The following is a 10,441-nucleotide window of genomic DNA, read 5'->3' on the forward strand; positions in this document are numbered from 1 at the left end:
CACTACGGGGTGCCTGAGAACATAGTCTCTGATCGGGGTCCCCAGTTGACGTCCAGGGTCTGGAGAGTGTTCATGGAATGTCTGGGGGTCTCGGTCAGCCTCACCTCAGGTTTTCACCCCGAGAGTAACGGGCAGGTGGAGAGAGTAAACCAGGATGTGGGTAGGTTTCTGCGGTCATATTGCCAGGACCGGCCGGGGGAGTGGGCGGCATTCATCCCCTGGGCAGAGATGGCCCAAAACTCACTCCGCCACTCCTCCACTAACCTCTCTCCCTTCCAGTGCATACTGGGGTATCAGCTGCTTCTGGCACCTTGGCATCAGAGTCAGATCAAAGCTCCTGCGGTGGACGAATGGTTTAAGCGCTCGGAGGAGACCAGGGACGCCGCCCACGTGCACCTGCAACGGGCCGTGAGGCGGCAGAAGGCGAGCACCGATCACCACTTCAGTGAGGCCCCAGTGTTCGCACCAGGGGAACAGGTCTGGCTCTCGACCCAAAACCTTCCCCTCCGTCTGCCCTGCCGGAAGCTGGGTCTGCAGTTTGTGGGGCCATTCAAAGTCCTGAGGAGACTGAACGACGTATGCTACAGGTTACAGCTTCCCCCAGATTAACGTATTAATCCCCCGTTCCATGTGTCTCTCCTCAGGCCGGTGGTGGCTGGTCTACTCCAGGAGTCTGAGGTGCGGGAGGTTCCTCCGCCCCCCTCTGGACATCGAGGGGGCCCCGACGTATGCTGTTCGAGCCATCCTGGACTCGAGGCGTCGGGCGAGGGGCCTTCAGTACCTCGTGGAGTGGGAGGGGTACGGTCCGGAGGAGAGATGCTGGGTGCCGGTGGAGGACGTCTTGGACCCTTCGTTTGCTGCGGGATTTCCACCGTCTCCACCCGGATCGCCATGCGCCTCGCCCTCTGGGTCGTCCCCGAGGTCGGTGTCGGCGCACTGCTGGAGCCGCACGTCAAGGGGGGGGGGGGCACTGTCATGACTTCCACCGAAGTCGGTCCCTGTCCTTGTTCGGGCGGCATTCGGCGGTCGACGTCACCGGCCTTCTAGCCATCGCCGATCCACTTTTCATTTTCCATTTGTTTTGTCTTTGTCTTACACACCTGGTTTCAATTCCCCAATTACTTGTTCATTATTTAACCCTCTGTTCCCCCATGTTTGTTTGTGAGTAATTGTTTGTATGTAAGACGGGCTCGCTTTATTGTATTATATTTGTCTATTTTTGAGTAAATTACGTTTATTTACTCATATCTGCTGTCCTGTGCCTGACTCCTCTACACAAGCTACACACAGACCACATTACAATGTTGCTGGAATGAATGTGACAAATCTTGCAACTGGAAAAATGACAGCAAAAGCAACGACCAGGGTAATAGCCAAAGACGGAAAATTGAGGGAGGTGTTTTATTTTATCATGTTATCATACTTTATTTTCACTTCAAACTTTTTTTGCATCCATTTACAAATAATTTGTTCTTGCATTTTCGAAATGATTTCATTGTAGTATTTAGTTTTTCTATCAATATATTTATGTTTATGTTTTGCTTTCTATATCATTTTTATTTGCAATACTAAGAATTTTGTTCTCGACTTCAGAAGTTTTGCTTGATATTAATGACAAAAAAGTAATTCACTCACTAGAAAAAAAAAATGTTTTATTGTCACATCCACTGGATAGTTGCAGTGAAATATCTTGTTCCCCTGGAACAAATTAGGGTTAAGTGCCTTGCTCAAGGGCACATCGACCAATTTTTCACCTTGTTGGCTCAGGTTTTCAAACCAGCGACCTTTCGGTTACTGACCCAGTGCTCTAACTGCTAGGCTAAAGATATTTAAAGTGGCAATCCTTAATTGAAACATTAACGAAGTGTTTCCCCGCCACAGTTTCAGTAAAAAGCTGATGGATGGGGCTGGAGAAATGCAACCACTCTCAAATCCATTGAATACGCTTTGGATGCAAGGACTGACCATCCATGATATTAAAATTATACACTGAACTGAATTATATACTGAAAATATACAGGCAACATGTAAAGTGTTGGTCCCATGTTTTATGAGCTGAAATAAAAGGTCCCAATAATTTACATAAGCACAAAAAGCTTATTTTTCACAAATATGTCTACATCCCTGTTAGTGAGCGTTTCTCCTTTGCCAAGATAATCCCCCCACCTGGCAGGTGTGACATATCAAGGATCTGATAAAAAGCACGATCATTACACAGGTGCACCTTATGCTGGGGACAATAAAAGGCCACTCTAAAATGTGCAGTTTTGTCACACAACACAATTCCATAGATGTCTCAAGTTTTGAGGGAGCATGCAATTGGCATGCTGAATGCACAAATGTCCACCAGAGCTGTTGCCAGATAATTTTATGTTCATTTCTCTACTATAAGCTGCCTCCAACGTCATTTTAGAGAATTTGGGAGTGCGTCCAAAAGACCTCACAACCGCAGACGACATGTAACCACGCCAGCCCAGGACCTCCACATCCGGCTTCTTCAGCGGTGGGATCGTCTGAGACCAGCCACCCGGACAGCTGATGAAACTGAGGATTATTTCTGTCTGTAATAAAGCCCTTTTGTGTGGAAAAACTATTTTTTATTGGCTGGACCTAGCTCCCCAGTGGGTGGGCCTCCCAGGCCCACCCATGGCTGTGCCCCTGACTAAGGATGTTTAGGTTGTGTGTCACCTCATATTTATACTCCAGTGAAACAGGAAGTCATGGATGATCACTTAAGAGTTCCCAAAGACTCAGATGAACTTCAAAAAGTTCAATCTTAATTGGAATATAAATCAACTAGATTTTGTTCATATGCCCAGACGTGAAATCCATAGATTAGGGCCTAATCAATTTATTTCAATTGACTGATTAACTTATGTGAACTGTAACTCAGTAAAATCATTGAAATTGTTGAATGTTGCGTTAATATTTATATTTTATATTCAGTATAGTTTTAACCATGTTATGAGGCTATACGGTGGTTGTTTATGTTCACTTGGTTTACAAACATTGAAGTACAAAAGCTTCTATTTGAGGTTGTGATGGGGTACGACAGTTGAATTAAGCTCATGAGGCATTTATAAGTTATATTCTTATAAATCAATAGGTACATATCATTAATTTCTAAGTCCAAAAATGTATGTAGGAACTAAGGATTACCCCTTTAAGAGACAGTGACGTTGAACGGGATCCATTATCCTGCCCCCCAAAAATGTATTGTGTCCACTATTCTGCGCATGTCCCGCAAAATTGTTCCCTTTGTCCATCATTTGGGCTTTTTGGATGTGGTCCCTCTAATTCCACTAGTGGAAACATTGATACTGCAGTATGTGAACACCATCTTTTCACATAATGAGAAGAATAACATTATTTCAACCCCACATGTGAACTTGCAATTCCACATGTGAAAGTGAGATTTTCACGTGCAGTTTTCTTACATGTGAAAATTAAAATTTGATTTTCACTTTCACACGTGGAATTGCAATCTTATTTGTGACAATCCATGTTCAAAACAATGCAGTTTTTCATGACTGTTTCATATGACTCTTCTTATTCATAGCTGCTCATCTCAGCCAAGAGGCTGCAGCGGAGGGAAGCAGGGGAGAGAGTGTCGACTGACACAGTTTCATAATCCAGGGAATTTAAAATCTGCACGCCCCGCATGAATTGCAGCATCTTAACGATGCTTCCGAGAACTTGTCGAGCCCTCTAAATAGCATCGCCAGGCTTAGTAGGTCTCCAAAATAGTTCTCGCTTGAAAGTGGCAGTGAACTGGAGACAGTGGAAATCCCAGGCTCAGATGTCAACTCACTTCCTGTATTTTTGCCATGCCAGAGACGGAGCTGCCGAGTTGACTTAACTGCTGTCCAGAGGGTATACTATGTACCTGGTTTTATAAGTTATCGAAGTAACGGGCATATGTCAAACAGACAGACAGGATCAAAGATGCCTTGTGAACAGCCTTCAAAGGAAGTCAACGTGATTTATGGTCCGGCCATCATATGATTTCCACATGTTACAGCTGACTGACACATAAACACATTTCATCACATTCATGGACAGAACACACCAATGTTGCCCTGGTGTTTTTTCGCCCTGTCGGAATGCTCTCCAATATTGACATAGCCTGGGAAAGAAACGCGGAGCAGCTGTTTCTCATGCTGGGGCTGGGTTAGATGTTACCAAAACAAGATCTCCAGTTTTAGGTTCGCTGGTTCATTGCCTTCTCCCTCTGTAAAGCTACAAGTGGTTATACTTACTATAATCAATCGTGCAGAAATACAGTGATTAAAATGGTCACGGGCTTCCCGTAAACGGCAAGGCGTGCTTTGATGACGAGGATGTTTTGTGACTGGGCTTGTTTAACTTGTTATAGATCGTTACAATCCCACACTAATCAGATCTCTGTTGTTTATGTCTGCTTTCTATTATTTGGTCCCATCAACAGCAGGAGCATTAAAGTCAAGGTGTTTTTATGAGAAAAAAAAGTTACTTGAATAATCCGGTACTTCCACTTCAAGACATGAACATCTTTCAGGGTTTTTATTATTATTATTTATTTGATGTACATTTTGCAGCTGGTATGCCGCTCTGTTTATTCTAAAAGGCAGGCCTATTTAAAATGACAGGAAAGGCCATGTTGCCTTTCTCTGAGATGTTTAATTTATTAGGATCCCCAATGGCAACAGCTGGTCTTACTGGGGTCCGGCATATAATGAAAAAATACATTACAGACAACAGACTTCACAATTTACATACATTTAGAGAGGTGATAGAATCATGAGAAATGTCATGTGTGGCATTAGCAACAGCCGTGCAGACTATGAAACCACAATAGCCTACAGCTCCCTGTCAGAGATACTGTACAGTGGTGCCCCGGGTACAACTCTGGCGGGTCAAGCACCTAGACCATGCCCTGGTTGGGGTATAACTCTGGCGGGTCAAGCCCTTAGACCCTGCCCTGTTTGCTTCCTCTGACATTTCTCATGGAAAACCCTCATCTCTTCCGTAACACAAATGTATCGCTGTGGTACCTTGGGTCGATTCTTCAACTGCTTAAATAAAGGGATACACTCCCCCGCTGGGATGATGTGTTGGGTTGCCATGTTTGCAGTTCATCACCTGTACAGCATGTGACAAGGGACAAAAAGGCAGGGCTGAATCTGGGTTTTGACACAAAGAATGTGTAGGGGTACATGTTTTAATATTATAGTAAGGTAATCTTCTGACTGATGTCTGATTAAAACTAAATATATTTTTATAGTTGAGTGCAGTATTGGCTAAATGTTTATCCATATAAATCCAGCATCTTGGGGCTTTCATATTACATGTTATCTTGTTATGCAGTGTTGTCACATCTCCAGTCTTTTTCATTTTCTGTACTACTACAACTAGAAAGCCAAACCCTTAATTGATTTGACAGATCACAAAAAGTAGGCCAGCCAGCAGTGGCTACAATAAGCTTTCACTTTACCTCGAAGGCAACTGAACAAATGCCAGTTGAAATGTTGCCACCAAACAGGCTAGATGGATCAGACCTAGTCTGCTTGCAGGTCAAGGAGAGTTCAGGATAGTCCACCAGCAAAAGGCTATCATACCAGGAGTGCCCGGTAAGAGTGAAATAAACAAAAGGCTAATGTAGTGGCAAATACCAAAAGGTACTAGTTATCTGAAATTATCCCAAATATGGGTTGCCATACAAAGGTTTGTCGGTTTGAATCTCACCCCACCCCTTAAGTCTAAACCTAACCAATTAACATTACTTAAACTCAACCAACCTTATTCGCCTAAACTGTGCCAATCACATTTCTGCCCTGAAGACAGAGCTGAAATTAGAACAAGATTGAATAAGGCAAACTCCAATCTGTCATGATTACCCTCTGCTTAAACTGTGAAGTTAGTATCTAATGTCTCTGCGTTGTTATTGAAACACTGCACTTTTAAGCTTCACTCACTTGTAGGATGTTAAACATGACTTAATCCACCTTTTAAAAACAACGCCACATCATATTATATTATATTATGAGCAAGCTAATACAGACAGACAGTGTTTCCCCACCTCACCTCAAGCCCTAGCACTTCTTTCCCCTTCAGGCTTCAGCACAGAGATTAAGCTAAATTACCTGTTTGGTGGCTGCACACATCCAGGCAGACCTTTGTGTGCGTGCAGATTGAGCTCTTTTCATCTCTAAATCAGATGAAGTGGGACAGAGGCAGCGTTTCAAATGTCAGTTTCATTGAGCCAAATAATGTTGTTAAGTCCCCCAAACAAGGAGCAATAAAGACTGCATTGTCTGTGGCAGAAGGTAGCCATCTAGAAAGAGCCAATAACAAAGTCTATTTTTTGTCTGCTGTGAACCCCTCTGACCTTTGTACAGTGCAGGATAACCTGGTTAAGTAGCAGGCCTGGCGAGGGAAAAAGTGGTCAGTAATATGGGTAATTGGCTTTCATAGAGCAGGTGTGGGTGTTATTATTTGGCCTTGAAAAGTTGTGCCTGCTTCTTTTCACGTGCAATGTGTTCTGCGGTGACTACGTCGTTATGCCACCGTGTGATATAATAACGTGCCTAATGATAAAGTCCCTGATGTTAATGCATAAATACAATGGGAATAAACACATTGCAACTTCTTTTTTGGCGGCTTATGGTTTTAACCTCACTGTAATCTGCAGGGTACTGTGCACAACCTGCACAGGACAACCTGCCAACATGCTATGACATATTACGCAATCTCATATGGGCCATCCCATTAGGGAACATTCTTGCTTCAGTGAAAGAGCAAGGCAAGGGACCACCAGTGAGTACACTTTGTGGGAGCTATACATATATGGAGTTGGTATGTATGCAAGACATCATCTCTACAGGGAGTTGGACATCAGAGCAAGTGAACAATATGAATGTACAGTGTAGCCTACCCCATCGTGTGAATGTTCCATTTCCCCCAGAATTTACCAGTTCCCAAGTGGCCTAAGATTAAATTAGTCTACGACTTCAAATATTGGCTCATTTAATACTATCTTCTACTCTTCTGCCTTCTGCTTGAATCCTGGAAACATTCACTTAAGAATGCTTGGCTTGGCGGTTCCGGTGATGTAACTTAGGAAATGGCTGCCTAGTTTTTCGTACTGCACATCGGTTGGGTATTCCCCCCCTAAATTCAAGTATTTACTCTGAGCATTATAATAACTTACGCAAAATGGAAAAGGGGAAAATAAGAAAAGCTCGTGGAGCTACAACAACAGCCCGTAACAAGACAGCAGAAGATATAATCGGCGATGAACCCGAGATGGCTAATGCTAGCTCAAATAAGATAGCAGCAAATGAACCCTCATTTCGTGAGGTGATGAAGGAGGTATTGCGCGAGGCGCTCACAGGCTTACGAGAGGAACTTCGAGAAGATGTAAAAAAAGAACTAAATGAGTTCAAAAAGGACATTAACCAGAAACTTGAAGAAAACAAATTAGAACTTCACAGCGTATCTACAAGAATGGGGGATGCAGAACAGCGCATTGGGGAAACGGACACATGGAACTTCGCAGTCAAGGAAATACTTGAACAGTCACTGAAAAGCCAACGCGCACTACAGGCAAAAGTGACAGAACTTGAAGGTTTCTCACGTCGAAACAACATTAGACTTTATAATGTAGTCGAGGGCGCAGAAAAAGACTCTATGCCCAAATTCGTGGAGGGTCTATTCAAGGACATACTTGAAGACGACACTGACCTGGGAATCGAGAGAGCACACCGAGCTCTGGCCCCAAAACCCCCCAGCGGCGCCCCACCAAGATCAATTGTAGTACGGTTCCTAAAATTCTCAGTCAAATAGAAAGTCTTACATGCAACCTGGAAAAAGCCTGTTAACTTCCAAGGTCAACGAGTGTTCTTTGATCATGACTACGCGGGAGAGATACTGAAAAGAAGGAAAGAATACACCCCCATTAAGAAAGCACTTAAAGAGAAGGCTATTCACTTCCAAACACCATTCCTGACAAAAATGCGGGTATTTCTGGAAAATGGCCCGGTTACATACGAGCATGCAGACGAGGCGGCTGAGGACCTGACGTCAACGGGCTTCCCAGTGGAGTATACTGCAAGGACAAAGGCGACATCACCAGTGGAAAGACTTGAGCAGGCTCTCCCATGGATTGTTGTCAACAGTTAGGGTCATGGAGAAAGAGGGAAACCATCTCGGCGAGAGGGTGTTCTCATCAGAGAGAGACTCAGGCATTTCCAACAGGAAGATGGAGGACACTGAATCGGATATAACAGAATGAATAGTTACTGCGAGCTGTTAAGACGTTGGGTTGTTACGGTTGACATAGCAATAGGTAAAATATCTCCCCTATTTTCCCCCAATGCTGAACAAGGGTGAGTAGCCAAAAGTATGTGTTCTTTATAAACACACTAAGTGGCATCACGTTAATAACATATATATTATCTAAGGATTAATTTCACATTGACAATGGGGCGACAGAAGGGCATATCAAGGGGAGGATTCATGATATGCACGCATGACCGATATACTTTTCACTTGTAATTAACCAATGTGTATAAGCGACGAAAATAGGCACCCTTATTATTTTCGGTTCCACCAGGTCTTGTTTGTGACTACGTCATGCATTTTCATATCTGAGCGAGGGGCACATCCTGCGGACAGGCTCATCCCTTCAAACCCCAGAGGCAAGAGACAGTCCTCTGACAGGGGAGTCCAAATACCAAAGTATTTCCCCACTTTGGTTTACTTTATTATCGTTCTTGATTTTTCGCAGGCAGATATGGTGCACAGGTTTTTTTATTTATATCGATGCATCATCGGGAATTTAAGGTCATAAGTCTCAATGTAAACAGACTGGGGAGTGCCATCAAGAGAAGTAAGGTAATAGCAAAGATGAAACGGGAGAGAGTTGACATACTATTCTGTCAGGAAACTCACTTATCCACACCTGAACACGAGAAACTCAAGAAAATGGGATATAGGAACACTTTTTTTTCTTCTTACAAAATGGGTAGAAGGGGAGTTGCAATCTTGATCCCAAATTAGTTAATTTTGAGTTTATGTCAGAAATAAAACACAAGGAGGGTAGATTTATAATTGTTAAATGTAAACTGGATAACATGGAAGTTACATTATTTAATCTATACGCACCCCCAGGGAGTGACATGGTCTTTTACAGGATGGTGTTAGATTTAATTGCCACAGAAACCACTGGCACTCTTATCTGTGGAGGGGATTTTAACACAATTCTAAACTCAAAATTGGAGCACAAATCAACATAGGAACATGAGTAGTTTCTAAAAAGATCAATAGGATACTGCAGGATCTAGGACTGCTCTATGTATGGTGTGATACCCACAAGATTGATAAGGAATATACTTTTTTACTCAGCCCGCAGCCCACCACACTGAATACTCCAGGTTAGACTACGTTTTTATGTACAGTGCAGATAGACACAGGATTAATGATTGTAGGATCGGGCAGAGGGACTTGGAGTTTACCTTACTCTACACCTTGATAGCAAACCAAGAAATACTATATGGAGACTTAATACAAGCATGCTGAATGATCCAGCATTCAAGGAATCAATAAAGAGAATTGAACATCTATCTGGAGAATAATGATAATGGCGAAGTATCCCCTGCTACATTGTGGGATTCAGCTAAGGAGGTTATTAGAGGAAAGATCATAGCCACATCATCTCTCAAGAAAAAGATTAAAGCACAGAAACTGCTAAAATTACAGGAAACACTAAGAAACTTAGAACGATTTCATTGTAACGACTGTTGTAGAGAGGAGACCAAAGCATGTTGAGTGCTCATGATGAAATGTATTTTAACACAGAACACTAAAGAAAATAACTAAAGCGAAAACAATCAGCTCACAGTTCTGTCAGGTACACAGACTAACTAAACAGAAAATACAACTACCCACAAACACAGATGGAAAAAAAACTACTTAAATATGATCTCCAATTAGAGACAACGAGGACCAGCTGCCTCTAATTGGAGATCATCCCAAAAAACAACAACATAGAATAGAAAACTAGAACTAAACATAGAAATAGAAAACATAGAAAAATACAAAACAACCCCTGTCACGCCCTGACCTACTCTACCATAGAAAATAACATCTTACTATGGTCAGGACGTGACACTCATTGTCAATACAAAGATCCTCTTCTATTACGAGAGATTCAAAAGGTAAAACAGGAAATTTACCAGATTTATAGAGAAGAAGTAGAGAAAAAGCTCAGGTTCCTGAAACAACGATATTATGAAGCAGGCTCAAAGGCAACCAAATTACTAGCATGGAGACTCAGGAAACAACAAGCACAGAATACCATTTTCAAAATAAAAGACCCCAAAACAAAGAAGATCACATGCAAATTAGATGAAATACAGAATGCATTTGAATCATATTACACAAATCTGTACAAGCAACCAGA

Source organism: Salmo salar, chromosome ssa25 (assembly GCF_905237065.1).
Source record: "Salmo salar chromosome ssa25, Ssal_v3.1, whole genome shotgun sequence".
Lineage (NCBI taxonomy): Eukaryota > Metazoa > Chordata > Actinopteri > Salmoniformes > Salmonidae > Salmo > Salmo salar.